Source organism: Triticum aestivum, chromosome 1B, assembly GCF_018294505.1.
Source record: "Triticum aestivum cultivar Chinese Spring chromosome 1B, IWGSC CS RefSeq v2.1, whole genome shotgun sequence".
Taxonomy (NCBI): Eukaryota; Viridiplantae; Streptophyta; class Magnoliopsida; order Poales; family Poaceae; genus Triticum; species Triticum aestivum.
The window spans coordinates 492,846,804-492,870,581 of record NC_057795.1 but is presented as its reverse complement, the minus strand read 5'-3'; positions in this window follow the sequence as shown (position 1 = coordinate 492,870,581).

The following is a 23,778-nucleotide window of genomic DNA, read 5'->3' as shown; positions in this document are numbered from 1 at the left end:
CAGCAATCATGTTCTCCAACAGGATAGAATAATGACCGGTAGTGTTGGTACATACTGAGGTGGAGCAGTATTCATTCGGGGAGGTTCCATCATACGTGGTTGAACCAGCGTTCCAGCCCCGGGCGTTGCAACCCGGCCTATATCTGGCGGGTTACTGGGCCCTGCACCGGGTGTTCGGAAAAGGTTTCGAGGATCATAAACCGGGGGCAGACGGGATTGAGTCTTCTGGTACCTCCTCCTCATGACCTCATTTGATGCGTTCTGATCCCTCGTGAGCTGGAAAGCCTGTGACTGAATCCGATGAGCCTAGGTGTCCAGAGCCGCCAGCTCTGCGGTCATCCTGACGTCTTCCCCCGCCAGGTCTTCCTTAGCCTACACTATATCCGGCTTTAACTGCGCCACTTCCGCATCATATTGAGCTTGATCCGCCGAGTTAACCACGACAGTTGGTAGAGCTGTCATCTCATCCATGAGGTCCATCAGCACCTGAGCTGGCAGGCGCACAGGGCCTCATGCCCCGGCTGCCCCCTCCTGCCCCGGTTATCGCTGCTGCAGCCGTAGAGTTTTGAACAGGTTGCGTGCCAGCCATGAAGATCCCAACTCTGCTCGGTGGCTCAAGGAGGTCCGGAATACTACTGCCATCAGAAAAGCCCACAAGCCCGCCGTCTTGCAATTGATACAATGAATCTGTCTCACCTGTGGACGACTCACCATCGGAGTAGATGGCTGTCTCACTATTAGATGCGGATCCTCCAGAAAGTTCCCCTCCGTGGATGCATCCCACGAAGGCATGCTTCATGGCAGGCTGAGCCCGGGCGTGTCTCGCACGCTGAGCCGTCTCGACGAGGTCGGTGCAGATGTCCAGCTCAGGGCCCGGCTCGCCGATCTTGCCAATGAAGACGTGGATTCCGCCGAAAGGGGCCCGGTAACAGTACTCAATTGAGCCAGCGTCGGGGCCCCAGCCTGTGTCGTTGATGTAGAGCTTTCCGTGACGACTCTTGGTCATCGGTCCCATAGAGTATCCCTTGAGCCCTTTGAAGCTGCCCTTTAATAACTCAAATCCACCGTATGCTGGCCCCATGGTGGGCGCCAACTGTCGTGGAATTGTCACGTCAGATGTCCTGGTGAAAGGACTTAGCCGTGGAGCTATCACAACTAGGAAGCTTAAAGGGATTAATCGGGACAAAGGACACGGGGTTTATACTGTTTTGGCCCCTTACGGTGAAGGTAAAAGCCTACGGTCCAGTTTTGAGTGGGATTGTTTATGTCTCGATTACCAAGGAGCGAAATTGCTTGACTTAGCTCTCGATCTAATGTTACTTGCCCTGAACCGCCATCGGGTCGTCCCTTTATATACAGAGGTGACGCCCCGCAGCTCACAGAGTCTCGGCCGGCTCATAAACAGTGTTCGGCTCGGTCTCTAACTATTCTTGCCTTACAATACAAGTTATGTACATATGGCGGTTTATCTCTACGGGCCTGAAGTCGCCTTTGGGCTTTGGTCCCTTAACTGAACCGCCATCTTCAAGCTTTGTCTTGGGCTTCAAGAGTCTTCATAGGTATAACGCGGCCCCGCCTGGGCGGGTCACACCTAATAGTTATATCCCCAGCAGCCTGACTGATATCTTCAATGATTTTTAGGCTCTCGGTGTTGCTCACATCACTAACCACGAGGCGGTGAAGAAATTTCTGAGGTCCCTTGACAGTTCCTTTGACACCTTGACCCTTATGATTCAAGAGCGTCCTGATTACAAGTCACTTGCACTACAAAAAAAGACACATCCATGACATTTTGGGCCGATCGAAATTTTTTCTGTCATACTTATGACACTTCTATGACAATAACTGTGACAAAACCCGGTATCGTCGTAAATGTGGTGGGATCCTACTTCTATGAAAAAAAATCATGACAAAAAATGGGCTTTTCGTCCTGGGCGGGCCGGAAATGCAGCTTCATGACATTCTTTGGGTCGTCCATGACGGAAAAAACCATGGTAGAAGCAAGGGCGAGGAAAATTTCGGGGAGTTCCCGGTTATGCTGGGTGGTCGGGGGCCGAGCGTTGTGCGTTTCTCTCATACACGTACGCGCATGGGTGCGAGGCATTGGGCTCTAACTGAACCTGAGCGAGGCGTTCGCCTAACTGAAACCGAGCGATTGCGTTGTAGGCTACGCGTTACTGAACCCGAGCGATCGAGCAATTCCTTCGCTACTGCTGCTAACTGAAGCCTATCGATGTTGCCTCTGGATGAACGGTGAGCGTTGTTGGGGGGTTTGGATGAACAGTTTCTGATGGGGGTTGGATGAACAAGACCACGTGGTGTTGCTGTTGGATGAACAGGACCCCGATCGATCGAGCCTGTTGGGCGTGGATGAACAGGACCCCGTGGAGCGCTGGATGAACAGGACCCCGTGGAGGGGAGGTTGAACAGTAGTCGGTGGAGGGCTGGTTGAACAGTAGCCGGTGGAGGGCTGCTTGAACAGTAGCCGGTGGAGGGCTGGTTGAACAGTACCCGGTGGAGGGGTGGTTGAACAGGACCCCGTGGCGAGGGCAGGTTGAACAGTAGTCGGTGGAGGAGCGCACGGTGGAGGCTGGATGAACAGGAGCCCGTGGATGAACAGTCGTAGGTGGAGGCTGGAGGAGGTCGGCGGTGGATGAACAGTAGCCCATGGAGGCTGGAGGAGGTCGACGGTGGAGATGAATAGGACCCCGTTTCGACCGTAGCGCTCCAACACAAGTCCGTTCCTCCGTTTTGCGGTACGCCATACCCCTCCCGATCAACAAGACCCCGTTTTGACCGTAGGAGGTCCAATAGAAGTCTGTTTCCTCTGTTTTGGGGTATGCCAGACCCCTCTCGATGAACATGATCTTGTTTCGAACATGGACGGTCGAACACAAGGCCGTTTCCTCCGTTCTGTAGTACGCCAGGCCTCGTTTCCATCGGCTGTTCCATCCAAGCCCTCACAATGAACACGATGACGCATTCTGTTCTGACCCAGCCGGTTGGCTCCCCATGAACACGACGACGACGCGGTTTCTCCTTTTCGACCCAGCCATGTACACAAGCCCTGGCTGTACATATGCGCGAGTAGTCGTTCTAGACCCCGCCCGTATGTACGTACATGGCCATATTTTCTTTCTTGCACCCTGGCTGTTGTATGTACATTTACATGCTACGTGTGTGCCTCTACTACGACATGTGCCCTTCCTTACACGACCACGGTTCATCGCTGCAGCCTGCAGACAGACCGATTGTATGTACGTACACGTTCGCGACCAGAATGACAACGCTACGTACGCTGCGACCAGGTGGGTCCCGGCTGTCAGGCACTTCCTTGCGTGCAAAGATGTAGCTGGTGGGTCCCAGCAGTCAGGGGGGTGAATTGTTTTTTCCTGTAATATGGACGCACTTCCTTGCGTGCGAAGATGTAGCTGGTGGGTCCCAGCAGTCAGGGGGGAATGTTTCTTTTCACGAAATACAGTGGCCCGTCCGGTGGGTCCCTGCTGTCAGGTGGAGGAATAATTATTTTGCGCGTAATAAGGAGCCAATTCCTTGCGGCTGTCATGGACCCAGCTGTCAGCCTCTCCACATACAGTACTCTTCTGATGGAAGTCGTTCCTTGACCACGTTGACCACGCCACGCCGAGAGCACTAGGGCGGTGGACGACGGCGAGGCCTAGGAAGGGGACAACGCGGAGCCGGGGAAGACGCAGCAGTGGATGCCCACGTGGAGAGGAGTACGAGGGTTCACTGGTTCGGCTGTGGTGTGAGGCTATCATCGCCGCAGAATAACAGGGGGTGTGGGTCAGTAGAGGGATGGCCTGGCCAGTGGTAGGAGTAGTAGGGGGTGGTGAGGCCTCCGCGGCATCGCAGCCGGCCACGGGAGGCAGGAGCACGCGACACGACCGCCGCTGGTTTGGGCGGCTGGAGCAAGAAGACCAAAGGTTGAAGAAGCACTACGATCATTGGATGGACATCGTACAGTCACTGGAGCTAGAATCGTTCATATTGACTAAGTTGACAAAGCCCTCCATCCCCGTCAACTTAGTTGGCCCACAAGTCAGCCTCCCACTATGGTGGGTCCCAGCTAGCAGGGGGTATTTTTTTGTGTAATAAGGAGGCACTTCCTTGCGTGCGAAGATATAGCTGGTGGGTCCGACCTGTCAGCGGGGGGAATGTTTTTTTCGTGAAATACAGAGGCCCTTTCGGTGGGTCCCAGCTGTCAGGTGGAGGAATCCTTATTTTGCGCGTAATAAGGAGGCATTTCCTTGCGTGCGGGCATGGACCCATCTATCAGCCTCTCCACGCACAGTGTTCTTCCGATGGTGTCGTTCGTTGACCACGTTGACCACTCCGCGCCGAGCGCATCCAAGGTGGTGGACGACGGTGAGGACCCGGACAACAACGAGCCGGAGATGGGAAGACACGGGAGTAGAGTCGCAGACGGAGAGGTGTACGAGGGTTAACTGGTTCTGGTGTGGTGTGGTTCGGCAGTCGGTGGAGAAGAACATGAGGTGTGGCGGAGGGATGGCCTAGCCAGCGGTGGAGTAGCGCTTCACGGTGAAGCATGCTAAGCAGAGCTGCTAGTAGCAGAGGTGGGAGAAAGTGGTCCCGGCGGTGCTGGCTTCGACCTATTGGCCCACATTTCAGCCTCCAAAAATGTGGCACGTATTGAACCCATTTTTTCAGAATTTACAGTATTTTTTGGTAGAATTTACAGTCAATTTGATCTTTTTTTAGAATTATAGTCCATTAGCTGGGCTGGGTGAACAAATAATGTAGCATCCATGCGGCCCATTTATTTTCTTCCTAAAAAATTACAGGCCATTTGGTGGGCTGATTCTAATTATAATGTTGGGTTGGGCGCAGCAATGTTGTCAAAAAATAAACAGGGGTTGAGCATTTTGTTATAAATATATTTAAATAATAAGTGATTTATTATCACATTGGTCCTTAAATCTTACCAAGCTTTTGTACACAATCACCAGGATTTTTGTTGCTAAAAAATCCAGGATTTTATTGTTAAGAAATTATTTTTATAAGTTAATAAGATATGGGATATTGTTTTCTTACATATGTAAGTATCTGTTAAATATATGATGACAATAACAATAATATATAATAACATATAAAATAATTTAAATATACATAATATAGTTAGAAGGGAAACATAAGTTGGACCAGGCGTTCCTATTCTTATATAGAAGAATAGAACAGACCTCTGCATTTTCTTCAAAAAATTACATAAATTGGGTTGTCGATGTTTCAGGAAAAATAAAACCTCGGATGGGAGGTCCATAGGTCGGTCGATACATGACGGCCCTCAAGAAAATACAAACTGGCATGTCGTGGGTTGCGCATGTTAAAAAAGAAAGCCTAGACGGGGCAACCCAAAACCCAGCTGATACTTGCTGCCCTAGTGATAATAAATGATACCTGCCAGCTCCCCAACTTCGTTGTGAATTTATCTCCTATAGTAACTACGTTGAAGCACCTAAAAAATGTAACTATGTTGACAAACCCGTGGGCCCCAACATCAGTATAGCATTAGGAGGAAGTATTTTTTCGATGAGGCACTTGCTTGCGTACGGCCATAGACCTGGTGGGTCCTGACTGTCCGCCTCTCCACGTACAGTCCTCTCCAGATTCCTCTCGTTTGTTCAGCATGTTCAAGTGACAGTACCCGACAGCTACTGAACTATCCTAGTGTCCAAGTGACACTACCCGACATTTGTTCCGCCCGGGTTCAATTCCACGTGATGCAGGGAAAATATCTCCAATGTTTTTGCCTCTGCCTTTATTGACATGTGGGTCCCCATTGTCATCTACGCACACCACGTCTAACACTTTCCAAAACTTCGTCCCTCGCCTTCTCTGTTTTTCACATACTCGACATTGTGTGGGCATTTTGAAAATAGCATATCTTTTTGACTGTGCATCATATGAAGATGTGCTATGCATGAATGTTGTCAACATGATGTTAACTGGCTGGTAGTTCCATTTTCGACCATGAATAAAACTTCCAACATGATGTTAACACTGTTTGAAAAGGCCGTGTTAATATAAATGCTCTGCCTCTGAAAGTTGTAGTTTCTTATCTGAAGCGGAAACCTGCAGTTTCTTCTCTGAGAATTACATTGTCTGCACTTTTGTACTCCTATGAAACTACATTTTAAGTGCTAAAAATAGATCTCTAGGATTCATAAAATACTTCGTATGCTAAATACTGCAAATCTGAAATTCAAAAGACATTCATATCTGAAAGTACTCTCAAAATACACAACACAAAACACAATTCACAACCTGCAAATACTGATAGCCCTAAGATCCTCCTGACAATTCACAACCTGCCCGACTATTGGCCTGGGGGGGGGGGGTAGTCCCCTCCTATTCCTTGGTGGTAGACGGCCGCCCCGTGAGATGATGTGAATGGCGAGGGAGAGGATGGCGTGGAAGCATCGTCGGGCCAACTGCTTTTCTCCTCTTGCAGTTGAGTTCGGTCGACGAAGACTCCACCGGCTCGCTCTCGCACGACACCCTCACAAATGGCACCCTGTAGATGCTCGATCCTTCAATCTCGGGTGGATGCTCCATCTGGGATCCACCACCGCTCCCTCACGGTCGGATTCGGTGAATCTGTTTGCTCCATGGCCCAGATGAGCAGCTCTATGTACTCCCGCGCGTCTCCCTCCGGGAGTATCGCTGCCTTTTCGCTCTGTTCCAGATATTTGGCCATGGATGTCGCCGTCGCTGCTAGTTGGTCCTTGTTGTCAAACCAAGACTGTATCTCCAACATCCTAGCTAGCTTCACAGGGTCTCCGTCTGCAATCCTCACGTATCGGTTGTACTCCTCCATCGACCTACCCCTCCACAGCACCTTCACTCGCCGGCGGTGGTTTTTGAATGAAAGAGGATAGGAGGAGCGCTGGTTTTGGATTAGAACGGGAGAGGAGCGATGCTGGTTTTGGATTAGAACAGGAGAGGAGGGGCGGTGGTTTTGAAATGGAAGAGGATAGGAGCGGTGCTTGATTTAGATTGGAACAAGAGAGGAGCGGTGGTGGTTTAAGAGGAGAAGAGCGAAAGAGCGGCACTGGTCTTGGAAGTATTTTTTGTTTTGCGTATTTTGGGTCAAAGTTTGACCACGTATTGTATTTGACAAGCAAAATGTGAATTTCTGTCACCAAAAATTGTATCGTTTGGTTTGTATCTGAATATACTTTCAAATTATATTATTTTTGCAACATATAACATATATTTTATTTGCGGAAATCATGGCCAATTATGACCCGGAATAAAGGGAGACTAGTTAATGTGGGGTCGCTTTCTTAATTGAAGGGTAAATTGATTTTGATTTTGATGCAGTTACAGCGCGCCGGCCCTCTCGTCCAATCCTAAATCACTGCCGCACGCTCCTCTCCCTCTTCTCCATTGCAAAACCACCTCCTATCCTCTCCATCATCTCCATTCCAAAAACACCGTCTCGCCTCTCCCTCTTCTCCATTGCAAAACCACCTCCTCTCCTCTCCATCATCTCCATTCCAAAACCACTGTCTCGCCTCTCCCTATTCTCCATTGCAAAACCACATCCTCTCCTCTCCATCATCTCCATTCCAAAACCACCATCTCGCCTCTCCCTCTTCTCTATTGCAAGACCACCATCCCTCCTCCCATCTTCCAAAGCTAGCACCAGACCACTCAGAAGGACATCTATGGAGAGGATGCAGCAGCGAATCAGGCAGATCGCCGGTGGCGACCAGGAAAAGTTAGCCAGGTTGAAGGAGATCCTTACTTGGTTTGACAATGAGTGGGATATTTCGAGGACGGTGAGGGCCATGTGGCGATGTATGCGAAAGAGCAAGACAGCGGCGATGAGGGCGGCGATGTACTCCTCGGTGGCAGTCACACCGCAGTCCTTTGAGTTCATCGAGTATATCCTCTGGGTGATGGAGCAGACAGACTCTCCCAAGGTGAAAGTCAGGCGGAGGTGGTGGGCGTACAAGTCAAAGGTTGAGCACCAGAGGATAACGAATTGATCGAGTATGGTGTGCCGTTCGAGAGGGTGCAGAGACAGTCGGAGCCACAGGAGTATTCATTCTCCCACCATAAGAGGAGGCCATATGGTGTGACGTTGCTTCCCCGCCGTTCTCCACGGTTCCCTCGACGCTCACCTCGTTTCAGCAGCGGCGGTAGGGTTTAAGGTAAGCTTCACACTAACCTAATCTTCCATCTACTCATGCTTACAATCAGTGTGATAGCTAATGAAAATCATGCTTACAACCAGTCTCCGAGTACTACGCCAATCACCCTAAAATAGCTCTGGGCATTTGGGTCAAAGTTGTGAAACTGTGTACAAATAAAGAAAAATAGTTTGGTGCTTCTTTCAGAAAAGAGTACTCCCTAGAAAACTGCCAATATAAGCTACTAGTATTTGGTTAGAGGATTTGTTGCCGAGAAAGATCTGTCCACAGAGAGCACCACACATCCGACTGGTGGTGGTGGATGCCAATGCGTGCATGGAGCATGGTTGGTGTCGGTAATTTTTTCTTGGCACACCTTGCACTCTGCATATATGTCGGTTCCATCCATACATTTCTGCAGTTCCACCAAAATGCAACTGAATAACCCTGTTTGCGTAGATAATTAAAAAGCATGATTACATTATAGTGGCACTAGTTGTTGAAACATACACTAACAAATAGAAGAAAATATTGCGATAGTATCATAGAATGCCATGCTGCGAGGGCGAGATGGTCCCTACGACACCTCATACGATACGCCTCATACTGGAAATCGTCCCAAGTCTCCCCGATACACCTTCTGCCGGTGATGAACATCAGTGTACATCGGTAGTACAAGGACGGGCCTTGAGACATTCAAATCTCTACTTTGTGCAGATCAACTAAAATTAAGCACCCTAGTTTGCAGAAATGCTTAAACATTGAAAATGGGACTAGTTGATGAAACATACATTAACAAAGAGAAGCACTTTCTTTATCTACATTGGAAATGAAATGATAGAGAGGACACTCGCTCTATTTTAACTATATTATTACTTCATTTTATCAGTGACACTAGGGTCGAGCAGCTGGCAAACGAGGTGTACCGTGCATCGCAAGTATGGAGGCCGGGGGTGCTTAGACTGGGATGTTGAAGCTGGCTCTTTCAGTCCGTATCTTCCCCCTGATGTTTCTGTGGTAGCATTTGGGTTGTAATCCAAACTTGGTCGAGCTGGTGCTGCGCCCCCCTACCTGCCTAGCTTATGTGGCGAACTTGTCTCCTGCTAGTACTCAGTCCGTTCTAGTAGTAGTTGCATAACTGCCCGTTTACACTGAGATTTGTTGGATAATGGTTCTCTATGGTTGGGTTTCTTTAATGAAATCAGAGGGAACCCCCTCTTTCAATATATAAAAAAATAGTGGCACTAGCAGTGCCAAAATATTGCCTCAAATTAATAGTGCCACTAGATTAAGGTGCAAAATAATAACATTACTGCTTTATCATGGCAGTGCCAAAATAGTAGCACAAGAGCAGGATCAACATGCAGTACATTTGGCAAACGGTCAGACCAAAAAGGAACATACCTCATGATGGGAACCATATCTGCAGGCAACGCCATCATAGAAGGGATGACACCAGTCACCAACATGGATGATTCAATTCATGGGACCTTTTGGTGCAGTTCACCTAAAATGAAGCAATGTCCCATGAGCTAGCTTCTTCTTCTTCTTCTTTTAAGAAAAGGGCTCCAGCCCCGGTTCCATTTCCATCAGAAAACGAAACCCACAGAGCTTCTTCTTCATTAGTTGCAATAAAATTGAGCAACATCAAGGTTGGTCGTGAAGCTCCTAGAATGTTAAACTATAATTTGGATATCATTTGTGCAGTTCAACTAAGATCAAGCGTGAAATGTATATCTCTGTTTGCACAAAAAAGGTGGAAATGAGGGTGACTAACAAGTGATAGCCAGTCTTTATTTCCCTTTATTTCCCTATTAGACCTAGAGACCAGTTGGATAGCCAGTCTTTCCTACTTTTCGCCCCCATTATTTCCTCTTTCGACCAAGTCCTAGATTCAGGTAACAAATCTTCCCCCACCCCACCCCCTTTCTTCCTTGTTTGAACCAAGTAGTACTAGATTCGAGTGCATGAACTAGTTTTACCTCTTAACAGTAAAAAATTAGGTGGTTTTCGAACAGCTGATCGATCCTATCTACGAGGGAGCCTGAGAAATAGTAAAAGATACAAATGCAGCGACATCAGGAGCTCGAGAAGTAGAGCAAGGCCGGCTTCGAAGGAAGTTATACCTGAGGGTCGCCGGGATGTTGCTAGGTGGGCGGCGGGAGGCCGGATCTGCCCACACTACAGCAACAAGGAAGAAGGGGTCAGAGGCCCTCCCTCGCCAGCGGTGCTTGGGAGAGAACGGCAAGGCATGTTGATCAGGATGTGCCAGCAGTGGGTAAGAGTTGTCGCCAAGGACGATCGCGTGAATGTTGCACCTTCTCACCTTCCCCGGTGGAGAGAATCCGACTGGATTTGTGACCAGCGATGAGTAGAGAGAGAGTGTGTGGCCACCGTTGTCGTGTTTAGATCTAGAGGGGACGAGACAGTGTGAAGAGAGCAACACTAGCAAGCAAGCGCGAAGGCTCCTACCTATATAGTGGAGTACTAGTTATCTTTTGTCTACCAGAGTCGGCTTGACCTCGTCAATGACTGTCGAGAAGTCTTCATGCACGTGCCCGAAGGCTCAGTTGTCGTCATTTTGATCTGAAGCACCAGATTATAACATATAACATGAAAAAATGCCACATGACAAGAAATCAGAACCTCACTGCCCAAAGGAGACAAGATGAATCCGACGGACAAACTAGACAAGGATCAAAGCTCAAATTAAAGATAAACTCGTAGAAAAGGAGTGCGTCGGTAGATGTCCTAATTAACATAGCCGGCTTGACCTAGATGGCAGCCGAGTAGTCTTCGTGCATGTGCCCCCAATGACTAGCCCAACTCAGTTGTCGCTGTATAACCCTCGCGGTGATCCAAAGCACATGATGATACGTCTCGAACGTATCTATAATTTTTGATTGTTCCATGCTATTATATTACCCGTTTTGGATGTTTATGGGCTTTACTTTACACTTTTATATCATTTTTGGGACTAACCTACTAACCGGAGGCCCAGACTATTTTTTTTTCCTATTTCAGTGTTTCGAAGAAAAGGAATATCAAACAGAGTCCAAACGGATTGAAACCTTCGGGAGCGTGATTTTTGGAACGAGCATGATCTAGGAGACGTGGAGCTGAAGTCAGGGAAGTTCCAAGGAGGCCATGAGGCAGGGGGGCGCGCCCACCCCCCTGGGCGCGCCCTCCACCCTCGTGGGCCCCTCATGGCTCCCATGACCGACTTCTTTTGCCTATATAAGTCCATATACCCTAAAACCTTCGGAAAAAACAATAGATCAGGAGTTCCGCCGCCGCAAGCCTCTGTAGCCACCAAAAACCTCTCGGGAGCCCGTTCAGGCACCCTGCCGGAGGGGGATCCCTCACCGGTGGCCATCTTCATCATCCCGGCGCTCTCCATGACGAGCAGGGAGTATTTCACCCTCGGGGCTGAGGGTATGTACCAGTAGCTATGTGTTTGATCTCTCTCTCTCTCTCTCTCTCTCTCTCTCTCGTGTTCTCTCTATGGCACGATCTTGATGTATCGCGAGCTTTGCTATTATAGTTGGATCTTATGATGTTTCTCCCCCTCTACTCTCTTGTGATGAATTGAGTTTTCCCCTTGAAGTTGTTTTGTCGGATTGAGTCTTTAAGGATTTGAGAACACTTGATGTATGTCTTGTCGTGCTTATCTGTGGCGACAATGGGATATTCACATGATCCACTTGATGTATGTTTTGGTGATCAACTTGCGGGTTCACCTTGTGAACTTATGCATAGGGGTTGGCACACGTTTTCATCTTGACTCTCTGGTAGAAACTTTGGGGCACTCTTTGAAGTTCTTTGTGTTGGTTGAATAGATGAATCTGAGATTGTGTGATGCATATCGTATAATCATGCCCACGGATACTTGAGGTGACATTGGAATATCTAGGTGACATTAGGGTTTTGGTTGATTTGTGTCTTAAGGTGTTATTCTAGTACGAACTCTATGATAGATCGAACGGAAAGAATAGCTTCATGTTATTTTACTACAGACTCTTGAATAGATAGAACAGAAAGGATAACTTTGAGGTGGTTTCGTACCCTACCATAATCTCTTTGTCTGTTCTCCGCTATTAGTGGCTTTGGAGTGACTCTTTGTTGCATGTTGAGGGATAGTTATATGATCCAATTACGTTATTATTGTTGAGAGAACTTGCACTAGTGAAAGTATGAACCTTAGGCCTTGTTTCTTAGCATTGAAATACCGTTTACGCTCACTTTTATCATTAGTTACCTTGCTGTTTTTATATTTTTCAGATTACAAAAACCGATATCTACCATCCATATTGCACTTGTATCACCATCTCTTTGCCGAACTAGTGCACCTATACAGTTTACCATTGTATTGGGTGTGTTGGGGACACAAGAGACTCTTTGTTATTTGGTTGTAGGGTTGTTTGAGAGAGACCATCTTCATCCTACGCCTCCCACGGATTGATAAACCTTAGGTCATCCACTTGAGGGAAATTTGCTACTGTCCTACAAACCTCTGCACTTGGAGGCCCAACAACGTCTACAAGAAGAAGGTTGTGTAGTAGACATCAAGCTCTTTTCTGGCGCCATTGCTGGGGAGGTGAGTGCTTGAAGGTATATCTTTAGATCTTGCAATCAAATATTTTTGTTTCTTGTTTTATCACTAGTCTAGTTTGTAAAAGAAAACTACAAAAAAATGGAATTGAGTTTGCCTCATACGCTTCATATTTTTAATATCTTTCGTAAGTATGATGGAAAGGAAAATTGTGCTCAATTGCTAGAAGAAGAATGCATTAAAATACTTGGTACTAAATCTTTGAATGATGAGCATGATTGCAATGTTGTTAGTATGAACTCTTTGAATATCCATAGTACTAATGATGATTGCACTTTTAATGAAGATTGCACTAGTTATGATGAAAATGTCTCCTATAAGCATGTCGATTTTTGTGGAGTACATTGGGTTTGCAAGTACACACCAAATAGGGAAAATAGATATTGCAAGAGGCATAAGCATTTAGAAACTAAATGGTTGCAAGAAAGGCTTAATGTTAGTGCTGAAAATTTAAAATATCTCCGACGTACTTGTGAACTTTGCAATGAACATGGTCATTTAAATCTCTGATGCAAATGGTTTCTTGATCAAATGGTGTCCAAAAATTGTGATGATTTGATTTCCCTTGCACATCATAATGAACTTAGTTTGCTTTTGGGTTATGAAGAATTGAAACGTGCAACTAAGCTTATTCCAGAATTTAACCTTAAGAAATTCCTTGATATTGATCTACAGGAGATTTATATGTATTGTGCGGTGAATTGCATTGAAACTCCTTATATTGCCAATTACATAAAGAAAAGAAATCAAATAGAAGATGAAGAGAATTCTAATGGAAGGGAAGAGACTTCCCAATATCCTCCTATTATTTCTTATGATGAATCAGGTAACGAGGAGGAGCTTTCTATTCAACCGATCTCATCAATAAGGAGCTCAAAAAAGAGGGATGAACCCACACATAATGTGAAGAAGAAAAAGAAAAGAAGGATCAACAAAGGTAAAAAGGTATCCCTCCCAAATGATGTTGCTCCTACTACTCATTTTGATAATGATAATTGCTATACTATTGGTGCTATCCATACTATTAATGATGAGAGTGATTATGCTTATGATATGAAAAGGCCCAAGCTTGGGGAAGCTATGTTTGATGAGGATGACATATTTGAGAATATATTTGCTGCAATTAATGTTTGTCCCAAGCTTGGGGAGGCTATGTTTCATGAAGATGATATTTTTAGCCTCCCAAGTTTTGATATGCAAAGTTGTTATGATGATAGCATGCCTCTTACCTATGATGATTATATTGATGAAAGTGGGTTTGGAAGAGTGTCAACTTTAGGAAGTAATGATCCCACTATTTTTGAGGATGTTGAATCTTATAATATTTATGAAATTAGATTTGGAGAGGTCATGACTTTGTTTAGTGATGATTCCACTATCTTGGAAGAGGTTTCAATCGATTATGATGAGAACAAAGTTGCTACTTATGATGATTATTGTGATGAAACTTATGCTATAAAAAGTAGTGATGATTATATCTATAAAACTTGTCATGAGTATGATTACCCTTTTTCTGAACATTACTCTTTTAATGTGGAAACAATCTATAGTATTCGAGTCCCTTATGATACTCCCACTATTCTGAATGAGAACAATTTTGCTTATGTGGAGAGTAGTAAATTTTCCATGCTTGTAGATCATGAAAAGAATGTTTTAGGTGCTGGTTATATTGTTGAATTTATTCATGATGCTACTGAAAATTATTATGAGGGAGGAACATATGCTTGTAGGAATTGCAATAATATCAAGTTTCCTCTCTATGTGCTTAAAGTTTTAAAGGTATGCTTGTTTTACCTTTCTATGCTAGTTGATTATTGTTCCCATAAGTTGTTTGCTCACAAAATCCCTATGCATAGGAAGTGGGTTAGGCTTAAATGTGCTAGTCATATGCTTCATGATGTTCCTGTTGTGTTTCAATTCTTATCTTTTATGCGAGCATCATTGTCATCATCATGCCTAGCTAGAAAGGCATTAAAGAGAAGCGCTTGTTGGGAGACAACCCAATATTTACCCTTACTGTTCTTGTGTGTCCACATTATTATGCTACTTTAGTACTCATGTTTTATAGCTTTTTTTCAATAAAGTGCCAAGTAAGACCTTTAGGATAGCTTACGGTGATAGTTGTGTTGATCCTGCTGAAAATCAGAAACTTTTGCACCCAGTAAATTAGTTTTTATAATTCACAGAAACGTGCTTCTGATCTGATTCTTTTTTCTCTGGATTGGTACACAAATGCTCAGGTTTTCCTAATTTGGTAGGATTGTTGGAGTTACATAAGTATATGTTTGATACAGATTACTACAGACTGTTCTGTTTTTGACAGATTCTGTTTTCCATGTGTTGTTTGCTTATTTTGATGAATCTATGAGTAGTATCGGAGGATATGAACCATAGAGAAGTTTGAATACAGTAGATATTACACCATTATGAATTTAGAATGAGTTCACAACAGTACCTAAGTGGTGGTTTTATTTTCTTATACTAACGGAGCTTACGAGTTTTCTGTTAAGTTTTGTGTTGTGAAGTTTTCAGGTTTTGGGTAAAGATTCGATGGACTATGGAATAAGGAGTGGCAATAACCTAAGCTTGGGGATGCCCAAGGCAACCCAAGGCAATATTCAAGGACAACCAAGAGCCTAAGCTTGGGGGTTCCCGGATGGCATCCCCTCTTTCGTCTTCGTTCATCGGTAACTTTACATGGAGCTATATTTTTATTCACCACATGATATGTGTTTTGCTTGGAGCGCCATTTTCTTTCATTTTGTTTTGCTTGCTGTTTGAATAAAATACCAAGATCTTAAATTCTTAAATATTAGAGAGTCTTCACATAGTTGCATAATTATTCGACTACTCATTGATCTTCACTTATATCTTTCGGAGTAGTTTGTCATTGGCTCTAGTACTTCACTTATATCTTTTTTGAGCATGGAGGTGGTTATATTTAGAAAGTATTGATCTCTCATGCTTCACTTATATTATTTTGAGAGTCTTTTAGAACAAGATGGTAGTTGCTATGTTTATAAAATTGGTCCTAGAATGATGGGCTCCAAGTTGGGTATAATAAAAACTATCATAGAGAGTGAATTGGATGCTATGATCAATTTGATGCTTGATAATTGTTTTGAGATATAGAGGTGGTGATATGAGAGTCATGCTAGTTGGGTGATTATGAATTTAAAAATACTTGTTGTGGCGACCGATTCTCCGGGTGTTAATTCCCAGAAAATGGCCCTTATGCTCATCAGCCCCAGGATGACTGTTAGCTGATGAGGCACCAACTTGATACAGAAATTCCAAGCAAAATACAACATATGTAGTACAAGACCATTCTGGTCTGTGAGTACAACAAATGGTTTCTAGTGGTTGATGGCAGAAGCGGGTTGTGAAACATCAGTGTCCATGGAACTCCATTTCCCACGGGAACAGCTGACCAGGTTAACTCCTATCTTTGCGAGGCTGCTACCACTGTTGCTTAGGTTCCGGGGCTGTCTTCGCGGTCGCCCCTCTCCGCGCAAGAAATCTGGCCAAGACAATAGCCAGGGACAAGCCAGTGAGTACTTTGAATGTACTCGCAAACATTATGAACACAGGAATAATATAATAATGACGTGCTAAAAATATTTATGCTCATGACGTCAGTCACAAAAGGTAAATAAATCTCTGATGCATGTAAGCAGGTTATTTATGGAAATGCAATGACATATTAATAATAAAAGGCACCGATCGGGCGTCTGAAGCGACGCCACATAAAGGCCTTAAAAGAAATGCCACAGTCGGGCGTCTGAGCGACACCACATAAAGGGCTTTAAAGGAAATGCCACAGTCGGGCATCTGAGCGACACCACATAAAGGGCTTTAAAAGAAATGCCATAGTTGGGTGTCTGAGCGACACCACATAAAGGGCTTTAAAAGAAATGCCACAGTCGGGCGTCTGAGCGACACCACATAAAGGGCTTTAAAAGAAATGCCACAGTCGGGCGTCTGAGAGACACCACATAAAGGGCTTTAAAAGAAAAACAATCACAGTGAATATCCAGGAGGTAGAACCATCCCAGGGATATTCGATAATACCAATAATATCACGGGTTAGTCCACAACAAAATAATCATCATCATTATCACATGTCACAAGTCGTATTATCAGTTCTGATTTAACAGTTTCACCTTCGAACACCGACACTAAGACCGACACTTCACCCATCCCAGACTGTAATCCTTAACCATGGACACGGCTATTCGAATAGGTTTAATCTCTTTACCCATGAGTAACGGATTCCTTTAGTCCATCAGGACTAATTCCGTCTACGGTCTTTTTGTTGAAAACACACCTAACTTGCACACACCAGCTTAACTCACATGTGTCTGGAATCACCCACGACACCTGTCAAGCAAACTCTAAGTGGGGAGGCTACAACCTCGCGTAGCATGGGATCAAATTTATATCGCGCGCTCTAAGGGGTGGCCTCCCCCCTCGGTCTCAACCGAAAACACCCATGCCCCCGGACCAGGTGGCCTGCCTACCAGCTACAACAGGTATCTTCCACCCTGGCCTCTCTGTACGATGTGTGCTAGAAAGAGGTTGACAACTTACTGAACCGTACTCTACTTGTTGTAGAGGCGAGTGGTAGTACGAAGCAAGTATGGGGGTTACTGGAACAAGACTCGATCTATGGTCGACTCAGGAGGTTTAAGTATTTCCCTGCATGATTAGTATAACGAATATATCTCAACCAACAGAGTCACCGCTCATTATACCTTACCATGCCATACCAGACATAACCGTCCCAACGGGGACCGGCGACAAACTCATGCCTACCCAAGGCAGAGGTTTTCCCGGATTCCTTCTGGCATGCAAGCAAGGCACATGAGGGTGATTATTATCACAAGTGTGATCATTTCCAACAGCATGGAAATCACAAATGTGCATCCATGCACATGACCATCTCACATGAAATAACAAGTTCTCCAAAAATGAGGTAGTGTTATAAACGTGTCAACAAACACACAAAAGTATTATGCCGGGGTTCAGAATGCTTGCCTTCAGGTCATGGGAAGGCAGGGTGCATTTCAAACTCTTGAAATACTTCTCCTCTCTTCAAAAATTCCTATTTTTGAAAATATAAAAGAATTAACACACAAAATAAAAACAGAACAAAAAGTTGTTTTGAAATTTTTTCAAATAAATCTTAAAATAAACTAGACAATATTAGAGAGAGGTAGGAAAAAGAATTAATTCATTTGGAGTTGTATTTAATAAAATACAGCCGGTCAAAGTTTGGTCAAAAACTGTTTTTAAAATAAAACAGAAAAGAATACGTTTTAAAAGAAAAACACGTCGAAGGCGTATTCGGGAAAGGCGCTTCCACTTACTCCTACGTGGACAGGTGCTGGGTCACTGACAGTGGGCCCGCCTGGCCCACTGGTCAGGTTTGACCGGCCACGCGCGCGTTGTTCCCCTCCGACCGAACAGAGGCGGAGCTCCGGCGAGGATTTGCCGGCAAACGGGGGCGTACCTTGGTGATCTGAGGACATGGGGGTGCTTAGGGGGTCGAGACGAGTCTGTGGGTACCCGCCATGGTCGCTGATGTGAACAGAGTCGCCGACGACGAGCTTCGCGGCGGAGGAGGCGTTCGGGTTGAGAGTGGGTTTGGGGCTACGGTGGTTTCCGACCAAAATCGAGCGTGGGGTTGCACTCACAAGAGGGAGGGAGAGCTCTTGGTGGAGAGAATGGAGAGGGAGAGGCATTGGGGGCGACGGAATCGGCCGGAACTTGGCAGCGACCGAACCGGCCGGACTCGGGGAAGAAGGCCTTCCCCTCCTCGACTGCTGGCCAAGGTAGCACTAGGAAGGTCATTTGAGGTTGCTCGAGGACTCGATTGAGCTCCGGGGCCCTTATATAGGCTGTGGAGGTCGGTTCCGAGGTGGCCGGCTATAAGGACGATGGCGAACCACCTCCCTGTAGCGTCAGGGCGTCGTGGCAACGACGGGAGCTAGCCGACGAGCGAGGGGATAAGCTTGCGCTGTTCCCAGGGGCTGGTGGCGAGCCGGGGTGGCTTTGGCGGCGCCGACCGTGGCAGAGGCGCGCTGCAGACGCCGGCGTGCCGCCAAAAGCTCTGACGGCGGTGTTGTAGGCTGCCAGGGCGGCTTGGCGCGTTGCTGTGAGGAGGTTAGTGCGTGGCGTGGCGCTGCAGAGCGGGCCAAAACCAGGGGGGCCAACGTGTCGGCTCGGGCGCGGTTCGTGCAATACGCGCACTCTGGGCGCGTCCAGTGCACGCACGGAAGGTGTTCGATACAATGCCGTGGCATGCTACAGGTCACAGGTGAGGTTGGCAAGCAACAGGACTAGGTTAGAGATAGAGGGAAACTCAAGGGACAAGGTGGTTTGGTCAGGTGGTCAAGTTCATAAAGCAAACAAAACTCATGCCAAAACAGTTCATGCCCTCCAGGTGTTTGACAAAATGCCACAGGCACTTAGGTTTTTCTTGGAGTGGCCAATACTTCCAGATCAGTGTCTCTGTGGGTGCACAAGATGGTGGTGAGGTTAGTTGGTGAAAAGCACAAACTTGCTAGTGCAAGTTTTGCAGAACTTCAAATCTGGACAAGATATGAATGGCATTATTTCATGAACCAAAAATATGCTAATGATTGCATGCTCCTGGACTTAGGGGTTTAGCATGGAGGAGTACAAGTAGGAGAAAGAATCAAGGGCCAAAGAGCAAGCAATAATATGGATGATGTACAAACCATCATGATGGACCAGAATGAAGATGAGGTTGATTCACTCAAAATTTTCAAAGAACATCCCTGGATTTTTGCATATAATGGAATCATATGCTTCTACTGACATCCCATAATTTTGGTGGAGGCTTAGAAAGAAATATTTAAAAGGGTTGTAGTGCAAAATTGCCCACTAGACCAGAGAAGAAAAACATGTGTAGCACTCAAAATATGCAATGAATGAAATATATTATTGCACAAAAGTGATCTAGAGACATCACATGACATCTCCAAATTTTGTTTGGATTTTTAGTTAAATTTATCAACTAGTTGTAGTACAAAAAGAGCTCCAAAACTAAAAACAAGTCATTTTAATGAATATAGCTCAGCGTGGAATAATTTAATAAATAAACCTACTGATTAGGAAATTGTTTTAATGAGATGGCATAGAAGTTCAATATGTTTTGGAGGGATCCACTTGGGATAAATTCCTTAATATTAAAAGAAAAGTTTTGAAATCAACAGAGATATTCTTGCAGGCAAAAATTTTAAACTCTTGGCAAAATTTTAATAACTAAAACCTAGTTAAATTTTTGGGGTGTTACAACTATTACCCCCTTAAGAAAAAATCTCGTCCTCGAGATTTGCTCAGAGCCGTTGTGAAAAACAAATACTCCATACATGTTCGAGCGGTTGTGAGTCTGCTGCCGTGATGCTGCATGAATAGAAATAATCCATGTAGTGAGGGGATAACCGTTGCGGCAACTCAGGGAAAAGAAATCTCATTCTAGGATTTTTCGCGGTTACACAAGTTAATCACGAAGAAAACTACTCATACTAGTAGAAACTAAATAATCGACTCGTCGCACACATTCGAGGTACCATGCACAAGTTACAACGTAATAATAAATGTTGCAAAAATAAACACAGCAGTGGCGTCTAAAATGAAAACGGTAACTGGACAGGGTCCCAATAAAAATGTCTTTGGTAAAGGGATACACTCCTCCTCAATTGGAGGAAGTGGATTGACCAGTCGATGTATACGTCTCTCCGGGTCGGGCCTCAGTGGTCTGCCGATGGCAATCTGAGGATTTAAATTAGCGATACTCTGGAGATAGACCATTACTTGCTGGTTCAAATGCTCTTGAGCAATGATGTACTGGATAAGGTTGGCTAGTACTGGGTCTCTCTCAATCCGTCCACCGGGAAAAGATGTTACTCCTCCGGGTGCTGCACGGCTCGGAAAGTAATAATATACTCGTTCACGGGCATAGAGTACTGCGGATCGAAGGCGAGCAATTGCTTCTTTCGCAGCAGCTTCTATGGCCAGGCGTGGGGTTGGCATGGATTCCGCCAGGCGTGGGGTTGGCATGGATTCCCCCACGAAGGAAACTTCCGTTGGATCTTGATTGGAGTCTACGGGAGGGATATGTACTGCTGCCCAATATTCCGAGGTGGAAGGGGTGATTCTTGATTTGAACATCTCGTACTGGGGTGGCTGGGTAGAACCCATGGTACTGTAGGTAAAGTCCCACAATTTTTTGAAGCTACCTGGGGTTGCATCTAGGGTTCTCAGATAAATACTGGGGCTCGACATGACAGGAAAAGGTTGTGAGGGTGGTGCACAAGGTGTGGGGTGCTTGGTAAGGTCATGAGGTGGCCTTTATATAGCAATGGAGCTGGGTCATTTTACCATGGTGAAAGATAATAAATTTGCCAGCTTAGCTCCAAAGGTCGGGTCAGTGTCAGAGATACACATATCTCATAAAGAGACGTGTTACTGTGGTTGTCGTCGGGGTTGGTTTTGGTAGCTGTACCCAGAAAATACGCAACTATGCTCTAACAAAATACGCAAGGCTACTATTAAAACAGAGGCACAACGACAGGCTGCGTTTATTTACAAGGTTACACGATTATAAGCGAGGATACATTGAGACTCGGTACTATTCGTATGACTTAATCTACCTCGTTTATGTCCAAACGGGCGTGCCTGGTGGATGACAAGGCTTCTCCACGTGTCTCACTGCCGGGATTAGTTGGAGATGGTGGAGGAACTGCAGGGTCGGGGTAGCGATGATGACCATCGTGAGGGTTGTTGGCCACAATCCCGTTGGAGTGTGTTCCCAAAAGGCGACGAAGCACTTTTGGGGTCATCAAAGCATCTCGGTTGGCGGCTGGAGCTGATCTCAGGGTCTCGATCGGGTGTCCAAACAGCACGATTGGGTTGTCGGCGTCGGGATCGTCTTCTCTTCTTACTGGGGCTCGACGAACCAGCTCTCCTCGAGCTGCGATCAGATCAATGGTGATCAGGTCGAACACTGCCTCTAGTGCACTTACATAGCGCACTAGGTGCAATAATGCGGGATCTGTCTCGTGATCTCCGTTGGCAACTTGGGGTGGTCTACCATACCCTTCACGCCTGGGGTAGTAGTAGAACGAGCGACAGTTAACTCTGGGCGACAACTGCCGAAGTTGGACTATAGCATCTCGAGCAGCTAGCTGGATGGCTTGTGGCTCGAAGGAAGTTGTTCTTCCAGTGAACCTGTAGGGGCGCTCTGGCGACAGACTCCTACCGTAGATGTGCACAGTGGCCCAAAATTGACGGCTTTCACCGCCCATGGGTCCTTGGTACACAACATATTCTGGGGGCTCTTCTAACGCATAGGCACGACGGGTGAGGTTTGCGAGTATGGTCACAAAACCTCCAAGGTTGGTTGCTGTGGTCTCGTTGTGCACGATGGGGCCTGGCATTATGGCTTGGTTTGGGGTAGAGGCTGTGCTGGGTTGGGGCTAGCGTGCCCTTTTTATAGAAAAAGGGGACGGAGTCTTCCTTCGCACGCTTGCGAAGGAGACATCTTGGGTGCTGGTCACTGGCGCGTGATCGACAGGCTAGGTTGATAGGTTGGGCACCGACTGCCAAAAGTGTCGGGGTCACTGTGTGGCTATCTTGCATGGGAAGCTTGGCTGGGGTTTGGTTAAGGTCTGGTGGGTTGGTTTGCCTAAGTTTTTCGACCTGGCTAAGATAGGATTAGCCAATGGTCAGCCTGGCTCTTATACCAAGTTTGTGGCGACCGATTCTCCGGGTGTTAATTCCCAGAAAATGGCCCTTGTGCTCATCAGCCCCAGGATGACTGTTAGCTGATGAGGCACCAACTTGATACAAAAATTCCAAGCAAAATACAACATATGTAGTACAAGACCATTCTGGTCTGTGAGTACAACAAATGGTTTCTAGTGGTTGATGGCGGAAGCGGGTTGTGAAACATCAGTGTCCATGGAACTCCATTTCCCACGGGAACACCTGACCAGGTTAACTCCTATCTTCGCGAGGCTGCTATCACCGTTGCTTAGGTTCCGGGGCTGTCTTCGCGGTCGCCCCTCTCCGCGCAAGAAATCTGGCCAAGACAATAGCCAGGGACAAGCCAGTGAGTACTTTGAATGTACTCGCAAACATTATGAACACAGGAATAATATAATAATGATGTGCTAAAAATATTTATGCTCATGACGTCAGTCACAAAAGTTAAATAAATCTCTGATGCATGTAAGCAGGTTATTTATGGAAATGCAATGACATATTAATAATAAAAGGCACCGATCGGGCGTCTGAAGCGACGCCACATAAAGGGCTTAAAAGAAATGCCACAGTCGTCCGTCTGAGCGACACCGCATAAAGGGCTTTAAAGGAAATGCCGCAGTCGGGCGTCTGAGCGACACCACATAAAGGGCTTTAAAAGAAATGCCACAGTCGGGCGTCTGAGCGACACCACATAAAGGGCTTTAAAAGAAATGCCACAGTCGGGCGTCTGAGCGACACCACATAAAGGGCTTTAAAAGAAATGCCACAGTCGGGCGTCTGAGCGACACCACATAAAGGGCTTTAAAAGAAAAACAATCACAGTGAATATCCAGGAGGTAGAACCGTCCCAGGGATATTCGATAATACCAATAATATCACGGGTTAGTCCACAACAAAATAATAATCATCATTATCACATGTCACAAGTCGTATTATCAGTTCTGATTTAACAGTTTCACCTCCGAAGACCGACACTAAGACCGACACTTGACCCATCCCAGACTGTAATCCTTAACCATGGACACGGCTATTCGAATAGGTTTAATCTCTTTACCCACGAGTAATGGATTCCTTTAGTCCATCAGGACTAATTCCGTCTACGGTCTTTTTGTTGAAAACACACCTAACTTGCACACACCAGCTTAACTCACACGTGTCTGGAATCACCCACGACACCTGTCAAGCAAACTCTAA